This window comes from Equus przewalskii, chromosome 13 (assembly GCF_037783145.1).
Source record: "Equus przewalskii isolate Varuska chromosome 13, EquPr2, whole genome shotgun sequence".
NCBI lineage: Eukaryota > Metazoa > Chordata > Mammalia > Perissodactyla > Equidae > Equus > Equus przewalskii.
In genome coordinates this window covers 74,393,658-74,416,670 of record NC_091843.1, presented here as the reverse complement: position 1 = coordinate 74,416,670, position 23,013 = coordinate 74,393,658, and the positions used below count along the sequence as shown (strand labels likewise).

General features: G+C 37.6%; 1 long non-coding RNA gene across 2 annotated transcripts in view; it reads right to left on the bottom strand.

Moving 5' to 3' along the window:
• The window catches only part of LOC139075156 (uncharacterized), a 47,824-nt gene extending 27,085 nt beyond the window's left edge, over nucleotides 1–20,739 (bottom strand). Inside the window, exon 1 of one of the 2 annotated variants that reach the window (XR_011525277.1) lies at nucleotides 20,239–20,739. This is a non-coding gene — a long non-coding RNA (uncharacterized lncRNA). The remainder of the gene's footprint in view (nucleotides 1–20,238) is intronic. The other variant, XR_011525276.1, reaches the window with a different exon arrangement.
• Nucleotides 20,740–23,013: the final 2,274 nt, after the last annotated feature.

The following is a 23,013-nucleotide window of genomic DNA, read 5'->3' as shown; positions in this document are numbered from 1 at the left end:
CATACCCTACTCTTCCAAAAGCCCTACTTTTCCTGTATGTCACCCTCTCTGCCTATCCTGTCTTCAGGAATTACACACTAATCCTCCACTCTATCCTCTCTTAGCTGTAGGAGCAGCTCCCCAGAATTCTGGTGGATAAAATTCCCCATCATTGTTTTATGTTTTTCACTAAATGTTTTTCAATTTTTTAAAATCCCCAAATCATCAATTTTAAGGGTGAAGTACATCTTTCTTGCAGGCAGGTGCATGATTCACAATGATTCTCCCTTTCCGAAAATGGTTTCTTGATTCATGACTGTAAAACCAAGCTCTTCCTATGGAATATAGATGATTGATTCAGCATAAGTGGTTGATTCAAGGGCACTGATCCAAGCTGGTAGAATCAGCTTCTCCTTCCCAGAAACTTGCAACCTAAAATCTAGAGACACAGACTGGGATGTTCCAGAGCTCACAAGAGCAGAGATGATGTGAGAATAGTCACAAACCAAACTTCTGCTCCTGAGCTCCACAGAGCTTCCCTGCTTCCTTTCCTTCTGGGGTCTCGGTTCAACTCTCTTGAATTCAATGAGATACCCAGTACTATTCCAGTAAATCCCCTACCTGGAGTCAGTTTCCGCTACTGGAGAAAACTATTTCCCAAAAGGATCTAGGTCAGGAGATGGTTGAAAAAAACTGTTCAAGTTGGAAATCATAAAGTTGATGGATACTTCAAAACCTTTATTTTAACTTAAACTATGAAAATGTGCACACATTTTCCAATTATTTTTATATTCGCTAATTGGAGTTTCCACTGTTATTCTTGTACAGACCACAGCCAAAATACAATAAACATGTTTTCTAGTTTAACCTTCAAAGTGAAATAAGGGTTTAAACAAATTGTAAAGCAATCTGGGTACATAATCCTTCCAAATTGTAAAGATTTCTTCCAGATTCATAATTATCTTACCCACACCCGATTCCTGAGCAATAGTGTTTTAATGAGTTGCCCTTACCAAATTTTCCCAAGTATTTCATTTAGTTTTAACACTCGCAACTCTGTCTTTTTCACACTAATTCCTCACGAGACAGAAATTAAATTAAATTACGTAATTATAATACTACAAGAGGCATAAACAGATTTAGAAACAAACATGGCTCACTCTATTAAGCATTCAGCTCACTGGAAGGAGAAAAGGTGCATGAGCATGATAGAGAAAGCCATCTAATACCTGCACTTAGTGTGCTGTGGGCATTAGTGCATTTTATAGGGGAAATAGAGGGTGGCTATCAATCCGGAGAACTGGCTAAGTGGAGGCAGATTAAATGAGTATCCACTGGACTTAAAACCAAAAGAGGCTTGGCTAAAGTGAATAGGATATTCAACATCAGGTCAAAGACAAAACTTAAAGTAGATGAAAATACTGCATATTTAGCCTTTTTCACAATTTTGCATATGTTAATAGTTTGATACTAAAGAAATAGCATGACTCATTGAAATAAATCAAAAGCTGGCATTTGGGCTTAACACTTACACTTACCCAAGCTGAACATATCTTAACAGACAAAGAAGTATATTTGTCAGCCACCAAACAACTGCATACTTCATCCACTTCATTGAATTCAGGTAGAAAAAAGAGTTTTGAGAAATCTTTTAGACTCTCTGGAAAAATGTATAGTGTTGATCTTTATAATCAAAGGCTACATTTTCCAACAATAATCATCATCTGCTTCTTATTATGATTGAAAATAACTTTAATCAGTAAGTAGTCATTAGGAATTACAAAATGAGATTTTTAGTTAAAAAATGTATATAACTTCAGCCAATATTACAAAACATTCTGGCTATTAGTGGTATTGTGTTTCTGACTTAGATTTAGTGTGGCCCCTAAATTTGGTATCAAAATGACACTAGAAAGTGAAGTATGCTTGTAGTTGACTGTCCTAGAGGATACGATAAAGAACATGGAAATGCCACTTGAAAATTCATCAGACAATCTTTCATATCATTAGGTTGTGAGTTTCTAAAGTTCTATAGCCATCAATATATATTGATTAAATTCCAGAAAGGGAAGAATCAATCAGTAATTATGGGTTATTTATGAAGTCTACATGGTGTTGTTCATCATAAATCCAAAAGATAGATAGATTGATAGATAGATGATAGATAGTTTACATGCATCAGAGGAGTAGCATGTATTCAGAATATCTATAGGCAATTCAGAGCTAGTGAGATCCTTTCAAAGGATGCATTGATACACAGGGTACTAAACTACTAACTCTTAGCAAATAGAATCACCCCAAATCTCTTGATTGAACCAACCCTATAGAGAATGGCACTTCCAAGTCACACTCCAGCTCAGGATCTCTTGTGTTCATTTTGTCGATAACAACTGTATGTAATCTCAAATGACATGAAGGGGTCATCAGTACTGAGTTCCTACTCTGCAAGCCAACTGGTATCAAAGCCAGTTCCATTGCCACCAAGGACTGCTGAGGCAAGAGTGTGAGGAGGACTGACAGAGACAGATGCTAAAGAAACAGTGGAGAGGAAAGCTAAAGCTCTTGATCACAAGTGATGGGGTTGCTGTGAGGCACCACCAGAGGCAGTGTGGAAAAGCTGTCATTTTTCTGGGTAGCAACAGGAGTGCCTGTTGGCATGTGGCAATCAGAATGGGGTGGCTTACACTAGAGGAATAATGTCACACTGCCCAAGAGTGAACACGCAAGTGGGACTTCTGACAACAAATAGATTCCCCACCAGCAGCTCCTAGGCTAGGAAAGGACTAAGTCATTCATACTGCGCCTGTGGAACTCTCTGCAGGGCTCCATTGATCTTGTGGTCTGCACTCATGCACATGGCTTGAAATACCTTCAGCTCTGTCATCTGTGAGTACAAGCAAAGATTGCTTCCTCTCCCTGTTGTTAGGAGGGATGGTGACAATGACTGCACAGCTTCCACAGGTAGGTGCGAGTTGGAACAATAATTAAGCACTGTCTTTTACATATCCCTCCTCCACTCCTTGAGACATTTTGGGGACTGAAATGTCAAATCTTAGTTTTAAAACATCTTGGGATGAAGGGGGGCATATCTCAATCTGATCAAGTCTCTACACGTATCACATAAATATTTGGTGGATATCTCAAGTGACACATTCATTAATTCCCACCCTAATACAAAGATATCTATTTTTGAATCCCAGTGCTCTGTGGGTATTTCTCTCATAATACTTATCTGCTTTGAAATACAGTAATTTGCTCATCTAATAATTCATCCATTCAACAAACATTTTTTCAACACCTATCACATGCCAGTCACCATAATGGTGTTGTCTTATTAGTCAACAAGACAGAAGAGATTGTGCCTTCAAGGAGTCACAGCTCAGGATGATAGACATTTTAAAAATTAAACAAATTATTGAGAAAATGACAATTTGGATAAGTGTTATGAAGAAACGCCAGTTACCGAGACTGTCGTCCCCCCGTCTAATCTATGTATGTCCAGTAGCAATCAGGCCTATGCTTGGCACAGAGCAGATGCTTAATAAACAATAGTTTATTAAATTGAGCTAATGAATGTAAGAACAATTTCTTGTAAGGTTGTAAGATCAATTTGATTTGTGAAATTTTAGAAGTAAAGTCTTTTGCCTCCCATCAGTATATTTGCTTTTTATTCCTTGAATAAATAGTCTTTTAAAGTTTAAAAAACTAATATTTCTGAGAGATACAGACTATTTTCGATGTGCTAGATTTTCAGATTTGAGCTATATTTTTGGAAATCTAGGGTAAACATTTGGTGTAGTTCACTCTAACACTGAACCTGATTCAGAGGTCCCACTCTTTTTAATGCAGAAGCTAAAATTTATTCTGCTTCCCTTGTTGTAGGTGAGATGCTCATGAGACCTGCGTTAGTTATTTAAAACTTTCAAATCTACTTTTGAACAGGGCACAGGAGGTCAGAGAGAAAAATGAAGCTATTGAAAAGCTCCGATGTCGAAAAGATTCCACTGGCCTGAAAGGGACAGTGGCACATCTACAAGACTCAGTTACTCTTAGATAAATCGTTGGACTACCAGTGTAAGCGAGCATTGTGTCCCTAAGCCTTCCCGAGGTTTGCCTCTGCTCACTGGTACTTCCAGGGCTGATAACAAATTCCCTACAGTCAAAGAGTTAATGCCTAGCATAGCAGGGGACCTCGAACTCTGCGCCAGCATTAAAGACTGTATTGGTCAGTCCCTATGCAACCAGGATTGCAAAATACTTGGACGATCACCCATAGAGAAATCTGACAGTGTCTATTAGCTCAATCCCAGAAACTTTGAAGAATAATATACGTCTTTATTATAGGTTTCCTTAATGAGTGGCACAGATTTACACATGCATGTTATCTAGATCCTCTCCCGATTGCGTGTTTTGTGTTTCCTTATTGCCTACCACCATCAGCAACAGATGATCTCTGGCAGAACTAAGGACCAGAAAGGTGGTGAATGGCTTGCTAATAAAAATTTAAATGTACACTGAAATCTTTAATTACCCCCATTTACTCTTCATAAAGGAGAGTAGTTTAATCCACTAAGGTTTACTCTCTTCTAGGATCCAGGACATAAAAATATATTGCTCTTAAACCCTCAAGGAGCTTGCATTTCAGTGAGAAAAAACAAATATTTACCAACTCACACTGGTGTAAGGCAGAAGCTAAATACAACAGCAGAAGTATAAATGCGTGACCATGAGGGCCCGGAGGGTAAAAGAATGGGGAGCAATTTGGAGGCAGAGAGACAAGCCCAGCACTGGAAAGCGGTGGTGCCCAGTATCTGAACACTCTAGGCTGTGATATCAGAAGGAAGGGAGGGAGTTAAAAGCATTGAAGGGGCAGAATCAAGATGACGGGTTCTGTTGTGTAGACGTGGAGGCGGCGATGAGATGGAGCCAAGGATGGCATGGAGTTCTTCAGCAGACGCAGTTTGTCCACTAGATGTATCTAACTTTTCTAAAGCTGTATCTGTAGGGATTATTTATTTAGTTTAGGTTTGGGACATTATCCTTGTGAGAATCCAGATGCTTTGGTACATTTTATCTTCAGAATTTAACAGAAAAGTCTATCCTTGCCTAGGGTGGCATTTGCTGCTGTAAATCATGACACGCTGGGTTTTTGCTGCAGCTGTAAGCTGAAATATGCCTCCTTTTAACTTCTACTCAGTGGTCCCAGTTCTGCCCTCAACAACTAACACAGATTAAGTTGAATCGCTCTTCAGTGTGGCAGCCCCTGAACCGTCATTATGTGAGCCCCCTTTCCTTCAGTTCCTCAGGTCCTCAGCTACTCATGTTGATACGGACTGTGCTCTCTATGCCACATGTCCTGGCCATCCTCCTCTGTGCATACTCTAATTTGTTACATGTCTCCTGAGATAGGAAACCCACCCAGGACCCAAGGTTCCAGAGTACTGTGGCTGGGACGAGCAGACAGGAGCTGCTGCGTTCTTCCGTTTGTGCACTGTGCTTATGAGGGCACCTTCAAATTGCCAGCAGTCTTTTTAAGCAGCCCTCCATACTGTAGGTGCCTCCTGCATTTACAGCGTACACATGTGGAGATATTTATCACACAGACTTTGCAAATCCATCTGTTACCATACACCTTCCTCTTACTGAACTTCAGAGTCAAACTTTACATTACTTACTAGAGTAGTAGCAAAGATGTCTGTCATATTTCATGGGGGAGAGGAGCATTTATTATTGGCATTACGAAAACAACTAGCATTTATTGAGCTATCATTATGTGCCAGATAATGTGTTAATATTTTTAATGAATTTTATCTTTTTAAAAATTAATATAAATTTTATCATAAAGATAATAGGAACAAATAAAAGCCATCAAATAGTATAAAAGAACTTCATATGAAAAGTAAATCTTACCCTTGTATCTTACCTTATCACAGATCTCCATGTTTTGTATACCATATCAAAAATTTTCTGTGCACATATATTATATATCATGTTTTAACATGATATGTGTTATACTCTGATCTTTGATTTTTTGGGGGGCTGAGGAAGACTGGCCCTGAGCTAGCATCTGGCACCAATCTTCCTCTTTTTGCTTGAGGCAGAGTGGCCCTGAGCTAACATCTTTGCCCATCTTCCTCCATTTTGTATGTGGGATGCCTCCACAGCACGGCTTGATGAGTGATGAAGGTCTGTGCCTGGGATCTGAACCCACGAACCCTGTGCTCCAAAGCTGAGCATGTGAACTTAACCACTATGGTACTGACCAACCTCTAGATGTTTTTAATCTAACTAGTTCTTGGTAATCATTTTGTAACATCACATGTAGGGCCAGCTAAATCTTTCTAACAGCTACATGTATTTCATCATGTAGTTGTACTACAATTTGCATCTCATTTAATTCTAAGGACAATTCTATGCATTGGGTCTTGTTATCATCATTAAACATACAGGAAACTAGGATTAAAGAAATTATTACCTTGCTGGATGCCACACATTTGAATAGTAACTCAGTAAGGGTTCAAGTGCCTGACTCCAGAGTTTATCCATGGAATCTACTATTAACCCCTCTAGAAAAATAATTTTCACAGGTGGATTTCAAAACACTTTACAAACAGGTTTTTACAAGTGCATAATAGGTATTCCTTTATATTTTGTAATTGGTACAATAAGATTTAAAAAGTGGCTCAAGCATTTTATTGTAGCCAGAAATGTTAAAATAGCTCAGATTGTCCTGACCTAGTTCAGCCTCTGGAGTCCATGGACACCAACAATGATTTGCCAGATTCTAATTGAAGAATGAAATAATACAGTCCATATTCATGAGTGTTGTTCATTTGTACACAACTTCAAATTTTTGTTGTACAGGTGTCTTTTGCTTTTGTTTATTTTTAACAAAAATTGTTACAGCATCCAGAAATATCTCAAGTCATGTATTGAAAATCTGTGTTTTATTTGCTAACGTTTTAATATTTTTATTTACCCTATTTCAGAAAGTCATAGTTGGTCCTATCTCCTGGACTCATATGCCATCATTGTCTCTTGAATAAAGCTGTTAATTGCATGCAGAAAATATTAAAACATAATTATGATTCTGCTAAAAGAATAAACATGTCAAGTGTCAACAAAATATTGTAAGTCTGCTGCACTTCAAACTGAGTCAAAATAGATTGCTGAAATTTGTTCTTTTCAGTGCCTGTTTGAGAAAATGAAAAAGATACACCTGTTATAGTAACACATTCACTGTGCACCAAGGCTGTTCCTCTTTACAACAAACAAATTAAGATTTTGGGCCCTCTTGCAATTCTCAGTTCAATCTGACTGACTCTGGCACCTCTCTAATCAAATATATCCACATGATTTTGTAAGCTGCATTATAGTACATTAATAGCTTGTAAAGTGAAATTGATGCAGCATGATGGACTGTATTCCTGAAGCAGTGACAAACTCATCAATGATAGATGTACTAATGGATACGTTGAATTGCAATAAATATAAATGCAGAATAGCAATTGAAGAGCATTAAAAATGTCATCTTGTGAGTTTAGGTATTTATGAGGCTGAGCCAGCTGGAAACACGAGTCATGCGTTCCTTTGAGCCACTGCAACTCTGAGGTTCCAAGGAAAGCAGAGCCCCTTTCATCAAATAGGTCAGGCCGCTGGCAAATTGTTGTCACAGCTGTGCCATTGTCAATTAGGCCTCCAATGACTCAGCCCTTTGTTTTTTCCTGCTTGCACGTCTCTCCCCACCTTTACTCTGGGCTTGGGTGCTTCACTCCTGCAACCTTTCCAACACATTTCCCCTCGACAACTCTCCTCTCATGTTCCGATTCATCTTCCAGGCATTGATCTACAACTCAGAGGAGTGCCATCAGGGAAGCATCTCAGCTACTTCAAAAGGCACTGCTATTCCTTCTGGGCTATTTTGGCATGTCAAACCCAAAACAGGCCAAGCAGAAATGTTCCATGCTGTTACACGTTTGCCTCTGATGTATCTGGTGCACCTGCCCACCCTTCCTGAACCCTAAAGATTTTGTTTAACGTCAGCAAAATCCAGCAGGACAGCAGGATCCAGGATGCAATGGAGGATAGAAGCACCTCACACGGTTTTTCGTTATGCTCAAGCAAGAACCACAGCATCAGGACCAAATCACAGACGTGCTATGTGTTACAGGCAGACAGGTTGTAGACCAAGAGTTGTGTTATTTGGGAGCTAGTGGTTGGTTATGGAATTTTTTTAAACATGCTAGCATGGTAGATTAAGAGTTAGCAAGATTTTTTAGCACGTACCAATCTCAACCTCAGGTTTCATAATGGGATGTGCTATAGTTACCTACGTATGCTCCCTTCATTTCTTGGGCTTTCATCTACATCCAATGTTTTCACAAATCAGTGCAGATTTGTTATCAGCATAGTAAAGTAAATTACTCAATACTTTTTGGAATCAGATGTCACAACATGCTCTTAATGTTAATAGAAGATTACCAAACTGAGGTTATTTTAGAAGATTACCAGGTTTTCCAAAAAATAAATAAATATTTGGCAGTTACAATTCAGTTTAGTATGAAAATTAGTTTGCTTGTCATTGATTCTGCTTATCATCACAAGACCATGATAACTAAACTTTGTACTAAACTTTAGAGACATTCCTGTCATTGTTATTCAGCAGAAGCAAACAAGCTAAGTAACAAAACTAAAAAGAAAGCAATATGCAACACAACAAAGTAAAATAATGACGAGACATTTTTAGTCTAAGCATGATATTCATCATCAAAAAGCATAGACATGTCAAATAAAAAGTAAAAGCATCGTAAACCTGAGTCTTCAATGTATTTCTGGTTGGTTGCTTAATCAATTGTGAAATATGTAGAAACCATGTCAGCCTTAAAATCAAACTTCAACATATGCTAAAACTCACCAAAACTTTTATGAATTATTTTGACTTTTTAATAGCTATGACAAAAAATCAAGCACATTTCACACCAAATTAGTAAATTGAAAGAAAGTGTCAAAGAAAATTGTGTGAGTTAAAGACAGATAACTTTATTGGAATTCCTCCCATTTATTATTAGTCCCCAAATTCAGTTAAACAACTTTTTATTAAACACCAGTTATAATCCAAGCAACTTTTTAACCTGTGGTGATGAAAAAGTTATCCACTGAGTAAATATTCATTGGATATCTGTTATGTGTCAAACAAGGTATATAAAGGGTACAAGCAAGACCCCTCACTCATAGGGTCTTATATTATGCCAAGGTAAGGGATAAGACAGAATATACATTTTTTTAAAGGTAAGCAATAAAAACATTAGATATTGATAAGTATAATGCAATGCAAGGAATTAAAATAAAGTGATGACAGGTAAGTAATGAGCTGCCTTTTTTAGAATGGTCAGGAAACACCTCTCTGAGGAGGTTGATATTTAAGCTGAAAATTACAAATGATGACAAGAAGTCAGTCATATGAAACCAGAGGAAGAGCATTTCAAGTAGCAGAACAGTTGGCACAAAGGTCTTGAGGCAAAGACAGGTTTGGTGATTTCAAGGATCAAAAAGAAGGCCAATTTACGGAACTATAGATGGAGAGAGAAAAAGTGATTGAGATGTGGTTACAAACAGGGACTAGATTATCTAAAACTTTTTAATTCAGGAAAGAGTTTAGATCTGATGATGCAAAGCCACTGGAGGATTTAAACCAGGTTATGACATAATCTGAATTAGTCTAAAAAAATCATTCTGGAACAGATTGAAGGGAGGCAGAAGGAAAATAATTTGGGAGACTATTGCCCAAATCCAGATGGCATGGACCATGGTCATAGTAGTAGAGATGGAGAGAAGTGGGAGGATTCAGGATATTTTTAGAAATGTTTTAAAAGCAGAGTTGCCAGTACTTGCTGATAAAACTGATGTAGAGGGTGAGGAAAAGAAACTAATAAGAATTATTCTTAGATTTGTTTGTTTGTTTGAGCCACTGGATGGATAGTAACACCATTTACCTAAATGGGAAAGACTCAAGTAAGAGCAGATTTGGGGGAAAAAAATAAGTGTTCTGATTCAGCCATGTTAAATTTGAGATGCCGTGTAGTAAAGTGTTAACTCAGAGATTTGGAGTGTTCAAACCCTGCACGTTCCAAGGAAAGGACTAGCCCTAGACCAACTCCTGGAAGATAACCTGTAAGCCCATGGAATATCCTTCCTGTTAAGAGTGTCTTTGTATACCTGGCACCTTGGGCAATGCTAGAGAGTTTATGCTAAAGTTATGATTCATGGTAAACATTTGTTTTTGTTCATTGGTACTCTTGGCCATGCTACTTCGGCTTGACTTCTGGTGGGGCTGTAGATTAAATAGATAAAGTTAGTCACACGGACCTTCCACACCTAGGTGACTAACCCCCAACCAAAACCTTAGATACCAAGGCTCAGGTGAGCTTCCCTGGTTTGCAATACTTTGTACATGTTATCGCTCATCGTTGCTGGGAGAATTAAGGACTATCCCTAGAATTCCACCAGAAGAGGATAACTGGAAGCTAGTCCCTGATTTCTCCTGGACTCCAGCCCATGTCCGTTTTTCCTTTGCTGATTTTAATCTGTGTCCTTCACTGTAATAAAGTGTCACCATGAGTATAAAAGGTTTTCTGAGCTCTGTGAGTCCTTCTAGCGAGTCATTGAAGCCACAAGTTGTCTTGGGAACTGACACAGATGTATATTGGGCATCAAAGAGAAGATGTCTTGTAGGCTATTGGCTAAATAAGTTGAGAATGATAGGAAGAATCAAACCTGGTGATAATGTTTTTGTAATGCGAGGGAAGCCATCAACAAAAGGAAAAGGCAATGTACAGAATAGCAGAAGATATTTGCAAATGATACATCTGAAAAGGCGTTAATATCCAAAATATGTAAAGAACTCATATATAACTCAATATCCAAAAAATAAACAATCCAGTTGAAAAATGGTCAGAGGACCTGAATAGACCTTGTTCCAAAGAAGACAAAGACCTTGTTCCAGATATCCAAAAAACACATGAAAGATACTCAACATCACTAATAATCAGGGAAATGCAAATCAACACTACAATGAAATATTGCCTCACACCTGTCAGAATGGCTGTTATCAAAAAGATAACAAATAATAAGTGTTGGCAAAGACACAGAGGAAAAGGAACCCTCATACACTGTTGGAATACAAATTGGTGCAATCACTATGGAAAACAATATGGAGGTTCCTAAAAAAATTAAATATGAAACTACTATACAATCCAGTAATTCCACTTCTGGGTATTTATCTGAAGAAAATAAAAAGACTATTTTGAAATGGTACATGCACCTCTGTGTTCATTGCAGCATTATTTACAATAGCCAACATATGGAAGCAACCTAAGTGTCCATCAACAGACAAATAGATAAAGATGTGATATAGAGATATATATATGCATCCACAATGGAATATTAATCATCCATTAAAAAAATAAAATCTTGCCATTTGCAACAGCACGGATGGATCTAGAGAGCATTATGCTAAGTGATACAAGTCAGAGAAAGACAAATGTTATATTTCATTTATATGTGGGATCTAAAAAACAAAACGAACAAACAAAACAAACTCATAGATACAAAGAACAAACTGGTGGTTATCAAAGTATGGGGGGAATGATGGATGAAATAGGTGAAGGCGATTAAGAGAGACAAATTTCCAGTTATAAAATAATAAGTCACAAGGATGTAATGTACAGCATAGGGAATATAGTTGATAATATTGTAAAAACTTTGTATGGTGACAGATGGTCACTAGACCTGTCATGGTGACCATTTCATAATATACATAAATGTCAAATCACTATGTTGTATGCCTGAAACTAATATAATATTGTATGTCAACTACACTTTAATAAAAAACAAAAAAACTGATGATAACAACTTGAATCATTGGCATATGGATGGTAAATTAAAATGTGGGAGGGTCACCTAGGAAGTGTCTCCAGGAATATCACCTAGAGAGAGTCTGCTGATTGAAAAAAGAAAAAAGGCTGCTTAATTGAACTGAGTCCCTGCTTATAGGAGCTCACATTTTTGGCAGGAGCCCCTGGAGGACACAGATGGAGATGGACACAGAGCCACTACCTATAAATAGAGAAGAAAGCCAGAGGGAGCAGGAATCCGATGCAGCAGAGGAAGGGATCCCAGGGCGACCCTCTCCTATAAGACCTTGAAGGATGAGTAGCATTTTCCTGTTCATTTGGAGAAGGAGCCACATGTAAAGAGGAAAAAAGCCTGATAATTTGTTTAATTTGATGAAGCGAATATATGTAGTAATTTGGCATTTTGGGGATGGATTTAAAATGCTCTGATAGGCAGAATAATGGATCCACAAATTGTTCATATCCTAATCCCAGATTTGATTAAGGATATGGACCTTGGGATGAGGAGAGTAGCCTGAATTTTCCAGGTGTATCTAATGTAATTACATGAGTCCTTAAAAGTAGAGATCCTTTCCTAGCTGTAGTCAGAGAGAGATGTAGTGATGGAAGCAGAGTCAGAGAGATGCCAAGTTGCTGGCTCTGGACCTGGAGGAAGGAGTACACAAGCCAAGGAATGCAGGCAACCTCTAGAAGCTGTAAATAGCAAGGAAATGAATTCTTCACTAGAGGCTCCAGAAGGAAATCAGCCTTGCCAAAACCTTGAAATTAGCCCAATGAGACTCATGTTAGATTTCTGATCTACAGAACTATACAATAATAAACCTGTGTTGTTTTAAATTGCAATTTATTGCAATAGCAATAGAAAATGAATTAAAATACAAAAACAAATTGATCATATTTAGATCTTTTTTCTTTTGTGTATGCACTTGACATATTCTTCCTTTAAAAAAATTCTACAGAAATGACTTATAAGAAAAATCTCACTTTGTTAGGATCTTCAAAATTTCAAGAAACTTCACAAGAATAACCACTCTATAATCCTTGAATTCTTGCTACAAGATAAGATCTGCTTATTGCAAAAAAAAAAAAAAAAATCAGATGTTTTATGAAGATAAATCCTTGTTTTCTGGTGCTTTATTAACCAAAATTAAAAAATATCCAGAATGTTGATGCATTAGTTCAATAAATACTTAAGGATGATTTCATGCGATTTTCTTCTAATTGCTGCCATTTAAATATGCGAATCATAGTCCACTATAAAAGTCAGGAGACCAAAGAGACAAGATTCTATAACCCTACCCAAAATCACCAAAGCAGCTTGCCTTTTATCTATTTTACACATTGTATATCTATAGAAGATTGTGCTTAAATAAATAAAAGCTCTGTTGCTGCTTATGAAAATTGGAAGACTAGTAACATGAGTCATCTCAGTTCTGAACAACTTATTAGGCCTCTGGTAGTCTATTGTGAATAAAAATGGTGGTCAATAGTTCCATAATACTACTTATCTAGCCTTAAAATTTATCAAATTAGGACTCCTTTTCATGGTACTTAACTGTGAGCTCCAAACAAGATGAGAAAATGTCTTGGTTATCTCCGATGCCCAGTGCAGTGCTAAATGATGGTGGCCACCACTTCCCGAGAATATGGAATAGCAGACTGAGCAATTCGAGATGCTCCCAACCAAAACTCTCAGTAGTCAGATAAATTTAGGAAAAGCTACTTCTTCATACTTCCCTTAAGATTTATAATGCTTTTTAAAGCTCTTTGATAAAGACAGCTAATTAACTTTGTTCAGTCCAATATTTCCCAAAGTTATATGATCCCCAAATTCTTAGAATTGGGGTGGGGTGGGAGGACATTCCACGGAGGTCGTGTTCCCATAGAACGCATTTTTAGAAATGCTTTCTTAAGCTGTATCCAGAGAAAGAAAATATTTTTAGACTCTTAATCTTTGAGTCAAGATGGTTTTACTCTAATTATACTATTTTTCTTTAAAGAACTTAGTTCTTGATTAAAGATAAAGAAGTCACTGCCGTAGTATTTCTGTCTTTCCATGAATTGTGTGTGTGTGCGAGTGTGTATGTGTGTGTGTGCGTTTGTTCCTTTTCCTTCAGTGGCTGTCTGTCAAAGTCTTGGTCACTGTCTTTCTGTACTTGTTCCTTCTTTTTCTCTTGAACTGCCTTGGGTCTTGAGCCACTGTGGGAGCTGACTCTACTCTAAAGGCCAGTTCTCAGCCTTCAGGACACCTAGAAGGATAAACAGCCTTAAGGACATCTAAATAAGCTAACTTGGGAATACGGGAACCTGATTCAGAATAGACACGCCAGGATGCTCTGAGAATATTGGCTCTCTAAAAACGAGGAAATGCTTAACTCTGTCTTCCTCCTGGTCTGCTTCTGTACCTTGAGCTAGCTGCGGCAGAAAGCAACTGTCTTTCAGCCACATACTAGAATACGTCGTCAGAGTTTTCATCAAGGCCCTGATGGCAGATATGGCCCTCATGTTCTTTGAATACAGGACAGTTCTGTTCCCTGAAAAGAATTTGTAGCTTGATGAATTCCTTGTTTGAAATTCTGATAAGTAAATCTCTGTTAACCGAGTGATAGTACTGCTGCCTTTTATATGTCCCTAGATTTTAATGAAGTCATTAAATTCATTTTTAAAAGAAGATAAAGCCAGATATCAACCCTGACCTTGAGTGTCTCATTGACCACCACTTTTCATATAATGGAAAACATAACTTTGAATGGCAATTTTCCTTAATTTTTCCTCAGAAAAAAAAAAACAAGTTAACCTCTATATGACTCAGTTCCCTCATCTGTAAAATGAGGAAATTTGTTTCGAGTGCTGTGAAGGTCCCCTACATTGCTAACATTTATGACTAATAAAATATAAACTATTATATAAATGTAGACTTCTATTGTGTTCCTTGTTAGTAATAATAACAATAAATTCCATGCAGACATGCACCACAAAATTATATTGTACATAACTTTGTGTAACTCAGACAATGGCAAGGTGTTTATGGCAGTAATTTTGTGACAAAGTGCAGCAAAGACATTGCTATTGAAACAAAAACTGAAATAGGAATTTAATTATATACATAGATGAGATTTGTCAGTTGATTCAATTTCCCACTTTAATTAATTGTTATTCTCTTAATCTAAACTTCTTAACTTCATAAAACAGTTTCAAAATTAGCATTTTATTTTATTCTAGGTGTTTTCCCTAGGCGTTGTTGATTTGTATTTCATGGAACGAAATGGAATTGTGTGGTCCTTCCTTACAGTTGCATTCTTATATAACCTTAGAGGCAGGCTTTAAAAAGTGATAGTTTAGGAGGTCCCAGAGTGAGGCTTAAATGCTCCTTCATGTGGCTGTTCTCTCATGGAAATGTCTCCGAGAAACCCAATGGTCTGAGGATGGTCTGAGTTATCTTCTGATGCCAGTTCTTCTTTCTTCCTGAAAGTGAAATAGGATCTACACAGTTTCTCCAGGTTGCCTACACATACCAGGCAGTCCAGCTCTGTTTAGTATATTTGAGTACTCACAAGGATTGAGTATCTACTATGTCCCAAGGATTATGCCAGGTCCTGGAACCACAAAGAAGCAATTAGAGAATTCACCATGTAGATTCATTGACCCAAGGAGTATAATTTGAATTCAAAATATTGGTATGTAGTAGACTTTCAGGCAATATTGTTGAAAGAGAAAACTAAAAATAAAAAACAATCCTGGGCACCTGTCTGAGTAGATCCCAAAGAATAAAAGATAGAAGGAAAACTAAATGCCCCTGTCAGAAAGTTGTATAGTCTTATTCTAACTCGCTGTTACTCAGGTATAACCCATTGGCATAGCAGTTAAGTTGGGGTTGTGATATTTTCATCCCAACCCAGCTTGTGCCACAATTGTTTTTCAAATTAAAGGACCAACAAAGAAAACCCCTGGGGATAGCACAGTTGCCTGACAAGCCTAGTGCTAGAACAAGATCTATGCAACCACCTGTGCTGAGTCTTGATTCACTGCACTGTGCATACAGAACCCCGAAAGTGAGGTTCCAGGCAGGGTCGTGTCCACACAGGTGGCAAGAAAGAGCAGAGGCCCGTGAGCTGAAGTAGCAGCTGAACAAGCGCAGCAGCAGGGAGGACCTGCCTGTATGAGATGTTTTCCTCTTCTCCTGTTCTAGTTATAACAGCAGGAGCAGAGACCCTGAACAGGGGCTGGAGGAGGGGACAGGAAAGACCCTGGGATATAGGCTCTTGGTGTACTTTGAAATAGTTTTTTTCAAAGGGCAGAAATGTCAAGATTGGAACATCTAGAAGCAGCTCACTATTGGTGGGAAAGGAATAGGGATCATACCTCAATCTTCTACATTTGCTTATTCAAAAAGATGCAAACCACATTAAAATCCCAATTCCTATTGAAAATAGTATAATGTGAGAATTTTAAGAAGAGTCTCACAACACAACTCAAGTATTTCCATGAGCATTTTGAATTTATTCATAACAACACAGTCTAATATAGTATTTTTTGGATATTAATCTTATTTTCTAAGACCACATCTTTACATCCACACTGATATAATCATTCTAAGAACAATTACAATCTTGACTTCCAAGAACCAGATTCAACATAACTCCTCCACAGAGATGAGTGAACAGCAAAGATCCAGAAGTTTCTCACCACCACTTTGGTGATACATTAGGCCAACTTGTTTGATCAAAAATTTCAACAAAAATAATTCATTCTATACTGCCAATGTACAGTTTTTAAAATTATGTTTAAAATTAAAAGCCATATAGCTGGTTCTCTTATTCCAGTTCATCAGCATAAAACATAAAATAAGAGTTTTTTGGGGTTTTTTTAGAAGAGCAAAAGCAGGTTCACAGAGTTTACTGACGACTATTCTTACCCTTCACGGATCCACGTGTCTATGTCAGTGCCTCCGCGTGGCCTCGGTACCCAGAAGATAAACACAGTCGTAAAAGGAGAAAAATCCCTGCTCCCTGCGTGCTCGCTAGAAAATTCATTCAACTGACTAACATTTATTATGCACCTTCTATGTGACAGAAATTGTACTAAATTCTGGCTTCATGAAAAAAAGATATAGCCCTTGTTTTCAAATAGTTCTGGCTTTTGAAGGAAATGACAAGCTGACAGACTAGAAAATTAGAGACAAGACAGACCTATGGACAGTCGTGAGTATGGAGAGGGGTGAGTGAGGTGGGATCAGAAAGTCCTCCTGACAGCCTGAGCTGAGTGTTGAAGGTGAAGCTTGAGTTAGCCAGGTGGGGAAGAACCGGAAGTGTACAAGGCAGAGGAGCCAATACGTGCCAAGACTCAGCAGGAGGAGTGAGACGAGACTTGTAGTCCATACTAGGGAGAGTGGGCCTTTAGCTACAAGTAATGGAGAGCCACTTTGGGCAAGTAATAAGATCAGATTGGCACTTTCTGGAAAGCTGTCTCTGGTGGCTTGCATAGGATGCAATAAAGACGCCTGAAACTGAACACAGTTAGAGGCTGATGTAAGAATCCAGACAAGGTACTGGCAAAGTCTAAATTTCTTCAAATTCTTATCCTCATCACCACCATCATCATCGTGAGTGCTAATATTTGTGAGTGTTTACAATATGATAAGCACCGTGCATATGTCATCTCATTTGATCCACAAAACAGTAGTGCCGTTGTTAATCCTGTTCTACAGCTGGGAAGAGAGCTTAAGAGACTTGCCTTCACAAACTATCAATCAGCGAAGCGGAGACTGAACCCCACGAGGTTTGATATTAGCACCTCATGTTTAACCACACTCCACACTGCTTCTTGTGATTTCTTGACTCTGAACTGTAGTTGGGTCACCAAGTTTTGGTTAGGGATCTACCACTTTCTGGATATGAAGCATTCAAGTGCTAGCTAGGCAGGGAGGAGACTGTGACCACGCCTCTTCGTAATTGGGCAGCCTCAAAAATGATGCGTTCGCCACACCTACATACTCAATAGATTCAAATATTCAAAAATATATATTGTAAGAACAGGTTTTGTGACCAGTAGATGAAGATTAAGAACATCAAACTCTTAACCAGAAACCTAATATAGATTTTATCTGAAAGGAAAAGAAAGTCAGAAGTAATCAGTTGCTCCCTTTGCTCATAGGCCTTTGAATTATTATTTTATTTCAATGCTCCAGATGTTATTCCTAATAGTTATATGACCATATAATTCCAACTTGTTCCCTTTTGACTAACCCATTCACTATGAAAAAAACGTTATATTCATATTATTGTACATATGTTACATTATCAAAATATTGACTATTGAACTTAGTATTTCATTATTTTGGAAAGATATGATGCTGGTGCTCTATTAAAAGCACATTTTATTTGAGGTGACAGTTTCCAGACCCACTCATCCAAGCAAGAACTTCATTATTTCTGGCAAGGATCCCAGAGAGGATCTCCATAACTCAAAACCTTAAATATCACTTTTGTTCAGGCCCAACCATTGTCATACTGCCAAAAATGCTAGCAATGCACGTACCCCCAAATCAATCTTAGGAACAACAATGAATATAGCAGGTAAGAATCTAATTTCCAATTTCAAATAGACTTAATATTCAGAGATGCATCTATATATGCAGAGATAAGACATGACCACAAACGAGAGGCAGCATTTGTAAATCTCCAGTAGAATTTCAGTCTACTTTTTATTACATAGGAATTCTTTGTCCTTTTCTACATATAAAGTTAATCTGTTCCATGTTTTTTAAAATAAAGAACCGCAAACTATACTTAATGAAAAGACCCAAGAACAGAGAAAATAAGTCTCGTTTCAGTCCCTGCTAATTAAACAAATTTTTAAAATAATGAAGTACACATAAAATCAATGTACAGAAAGTTTTGAATTATGTTATTAACATAGATTCTGCCTATTGCTATCACTTAACTTCTAACTTTAAATTCATATTGGCAAAATAATATTTAAGTTTTGTTTTTCAAATTATTTTGAAGCTGAAGGGTGAAGTTATGTGCCGTGTAATGGACTGTAAGCCCTTTGAGAGCAGGGACCATGTCCGTTCATTATCTCATGCCTATCCTAATAATGCACTCCACCTGAACATTGCTCACTAAATATTGGTTGAATGAACAAGTGAATCAAAGAATGAACGAAATAAATAAAAAGAATTTAAACAATGTCTTCATAATTCAGGCAAAATTGTTCTTTTGTAAGAGGAAGAAAGACTCAAAAGGCTGGGTTATTAAAATTAATTGTCCACTATAATTGAATTCATAGGATAACTTAAGTTCACAAGATAATTTCTCTCCAATTACAGACACAATAATCTAATATGGGCACAGTGCCAGCGGGAACACTGGCTCACTGTGATTCCTCAGAATCAGCACTATTTAATTGACTGTGCGTTTCTTCCCAGCTGATAAGACTATTTCTTATTCCTGTTTAGAATTTATATTTATCTCTGCTCATCTCCATTTCTCTAAGCAACCAATGGGTTAAACAAGATGTCTCTATTTTGATCAAGACAAAATAAAATTGAATTAAACTACAATTAGTTCTGATTTCTGATTAACAATGTCTTATCAGTATTATAGGTTTAAAAGCATTTGCTAAACTGAATCATATCTTCTTACAAGTTTATTTTATTGACATTTAAACTCTCTATCTTTATGACTTAAAAAATGCATAATGTTTAACTTATAGTCTAGATAATAAATCTGTGATATTTTTAGTCTACCTTTATAGTACCATTTTTTTCTCATCTTAAAAAGGAAAGAAAAATAAAATCAATCACAAAGGAAATGTGAAATTATTTAAAAAAACACAAAATAGTACTATATGGGAACATAGGTCAGGCAACAAACTAAGATCCATTTAGAATTTTAAAAATTAAAGTAGCTTTTCCTGACATGATTCTAGGAACTTTATGAAATATTTATCCTTATTATTAACTCCTGTAATTTTCATGGTTGTATGGTTTTTAATTATTTCACAGCGTGGCATGAACTTAATTCTCTAGAGGCAAATACACATGAGTCCATCTTGATTACTTTTTACTCAGCGTTTACTTGGAAGAAATAAGTGAAAACAGCATATTAGTACAACATTTCATATAAATAAGTATCTTGGGTATTTTCACAAACTCCAGATATTCAAGTTTAAAAAGTGACATTCCCACTTTTGCTCAAGTATTTTTGATCACCTTCTGCAATTTCACTTATAAACTTAATCCTTTTTTATTAGTACCCTTAGTAAACAAAGTCCAATAAATTACTTTATTGACTTTGAATTATGGAAAGTTTTAAGAATTCAATGCAACCAAAGTTTAACTTACCTTTAAAGATTTGATTCCATGAACTCTTTCTAATGTGACCTTGTTTCTCTGATCCAAAGCAATGCAGAGACTTCCCTCTCTTCTCTTCCTCTTCTCTGAGACCCAGTGGGTTGATGGTTCCCTCTCGGTCTGTGATCAGCACTGGGAAGACTCTCAGAGTTTGTCCTCACTCCTGATGCCACACACCTTTTCTTGGCACTTCATCTGGTCCCAGGGGAAAATTCCTGCAGAAATTTTCTTCTTCGTAATCTCTTGACAGATGGCTCTGCTGGCAAGAGCCTTAGCTCTTAGGAGCACTTTAATCGGCTTTTATTCTCCCGCACTGCCTCTTCACAGGTTTTATTTTTTAATTGCACACTGGTTGATGCCTCAATGTCCTAACAGGCCAGAGCATCACTGCCTCCTTGTAGTACTCTCAGCTAATCTCCTTTGCTGTTTTTGATTTCAATAAATTTGCAAAGCTAGTTTCCTTTTAATGTTTCATTATTTTTCTGCTCCTACACCCAGAGGCAGTTGGAAAAAAGGACCAAATACTTACTTTAAAGCACAAACTGAATAAATATTGAGCTGTCCAAATACAAATAAAGTAATTTTATATGGATATCGATAATGTTGTAAATCAGAAAAAAGATAATCTTGCGGATACCAATTTTCTTGACATTACATCTGTTTCTCTGATAAATGCCTTTGTTATGTAGTCCTCTCTTTCTTTGTCTCTCAGCTTTCTGGGGAAATAAAATGGAAATGTACCCTGATGTTAGAGGGTAAATTGTCATCTAGATGATGTTACTTAAGATAGTAAAGAGAATACTCATTTCTCAATTTTTTCATCTGTATCCTTAAATATGATGAAAATAGGGATCATTCAGAAAGGAATAACAAGCTAAAATGTCTTTAAGCTTAGGCAAGGAATTTGAGCCAAGTCTAAGATCAGGCAAGGAGCGGTGGGAACCGTGGCAAACTGGAACACGTACGCCATTTAAAAGGACAGAAGCAGTTGGTCTCCAGCTAGTCACTGTCTGGTGGGAACTCAAGCTCTGCATTGTGGGATCTACCTGTTTTACTCCCTATCTGAATTTTTATGTGAAAAACCTCACGCTTTTCAAAGGTTAGAGGATACTATGGGAGCTAATCCCAGTACTTAAGGCCCAGCCTCAGTATGAGTATTGCCATATTATGACTTCTGATCTGGAAGATACTGAAATGAAACTAATGCCAACACCAAAGCACTGTCCTTTATTAATTATAAGCTCTTTTCTCATATGTGAAAATGATGATAATAATGAAGAATAGTTAAATTGAGTTAAAAAAATCTATGGCAATCCTTAATAAAGACCTTAGACTAGGCATTAGTTAAAGAGCAGGTAAATGGTGTGAGCAAAGTGTAGCTCAAATCTGGATGAGAAGGACCAGGTTTGCTTAAAAATAATAATAAAAAGTAATTTAATGAGAAGTGAGTGGGAAATTTTCTTTTATTTTATCTGGATTTCTTACTCTCTACCTAGTACTAATCTATGTAGTAATTATTGTTTTCTTTTTTAAATACACAATTCATGTTAAATACAGAAAATTATTTTTATTCCTCGTAATCCCATTCCTAGTAAAATATTATTTATAATCTTCCAGAATGTTTTTATATATACACACATATATATATTCCATCTCACAGAGAACATCCCCCTCCATCTAGTCTCTCCTGTCGTGAACTGCCGAAACAAGTTTATCAAGTATGATTTATTCAGAAAAAAATACGTTTTAAGAACTTAATTCTAAAAGACTGAAAGAGCCCAAAGACTGAGCAGAAAACAGCCTTTGCGAGCAGCCCCAGGCCAGGGCGGCGAGCTCCCAGGAGGATCAGGCTGTGTGGGAAGGTTCCACCAGCCCTTCCAGAAAACAGCCGCGGGCGTAACTGCGCTCCTACACCTATTGGGCCAGGCGCTCGCTAGGAGGGCCAGCCAGTGATGGGATCAGCCCCTCCTCTTCCAAGGCTGCTCATCAGTCCCACTGTGGGATCCCAGTCACAACCAGGATAGCCACTCCCCCCACGAACCCACAACTGTGCTATCTCCTTCCAAAGCAAATACACATGTTGCAAGAATCCATTATCAGCAACAGTATTTAGTGCAGTAAACTGTTGCCTTGGACTGGGAAAGTCCTGCACTACTGGCCAGGAGGCCACTTGACCACAGGCTCCTCCTCCTTCTCCCACTTGAATCATCACCTCTGCTAGAATTGTCTGGAACAATGCAGCACATCTGACTCTGCCTTTTGTGATGTTTCTGTCTTCTTTTTTGGGTGACTTTGCGGCCAGCCACTGCAATATCTTCTGGCTGCTGCCATCAACAGGAGCTGGGCACTCAGAGGTGTTGTTCCGGAGTCTCCAGCTTAAAGTTGGCAAATTGTGGGACTTCTCAACCTCTATAAGCACACGACTAATTTTTTCAGAAGTAGATGGCCAAGTCCTTCTTCCTGATCTGTCTACTCTGGAAGCTCCACTGAAACCTGTCCATGATGAGTGACCCTGCTGGTATTTGAAATACTGGTGACAAAGCTTTGAGTATCACAGCGACCTGCAGCCACCACAGTATGACAACAAACAGATGGGTGATGTGGTTCCCTCACTGGAAACAAACTCCCACTGAAGTAGTGAGACCACGAGATCTTAACCACTAGACCACTGGAGCTGGCTATTTGTCTATATATATAGATATCTATTTGTCTATCTATCTATCTATATCTCCTATTGGTTCTGCTTCTCTAGAGAACCTTGATTAA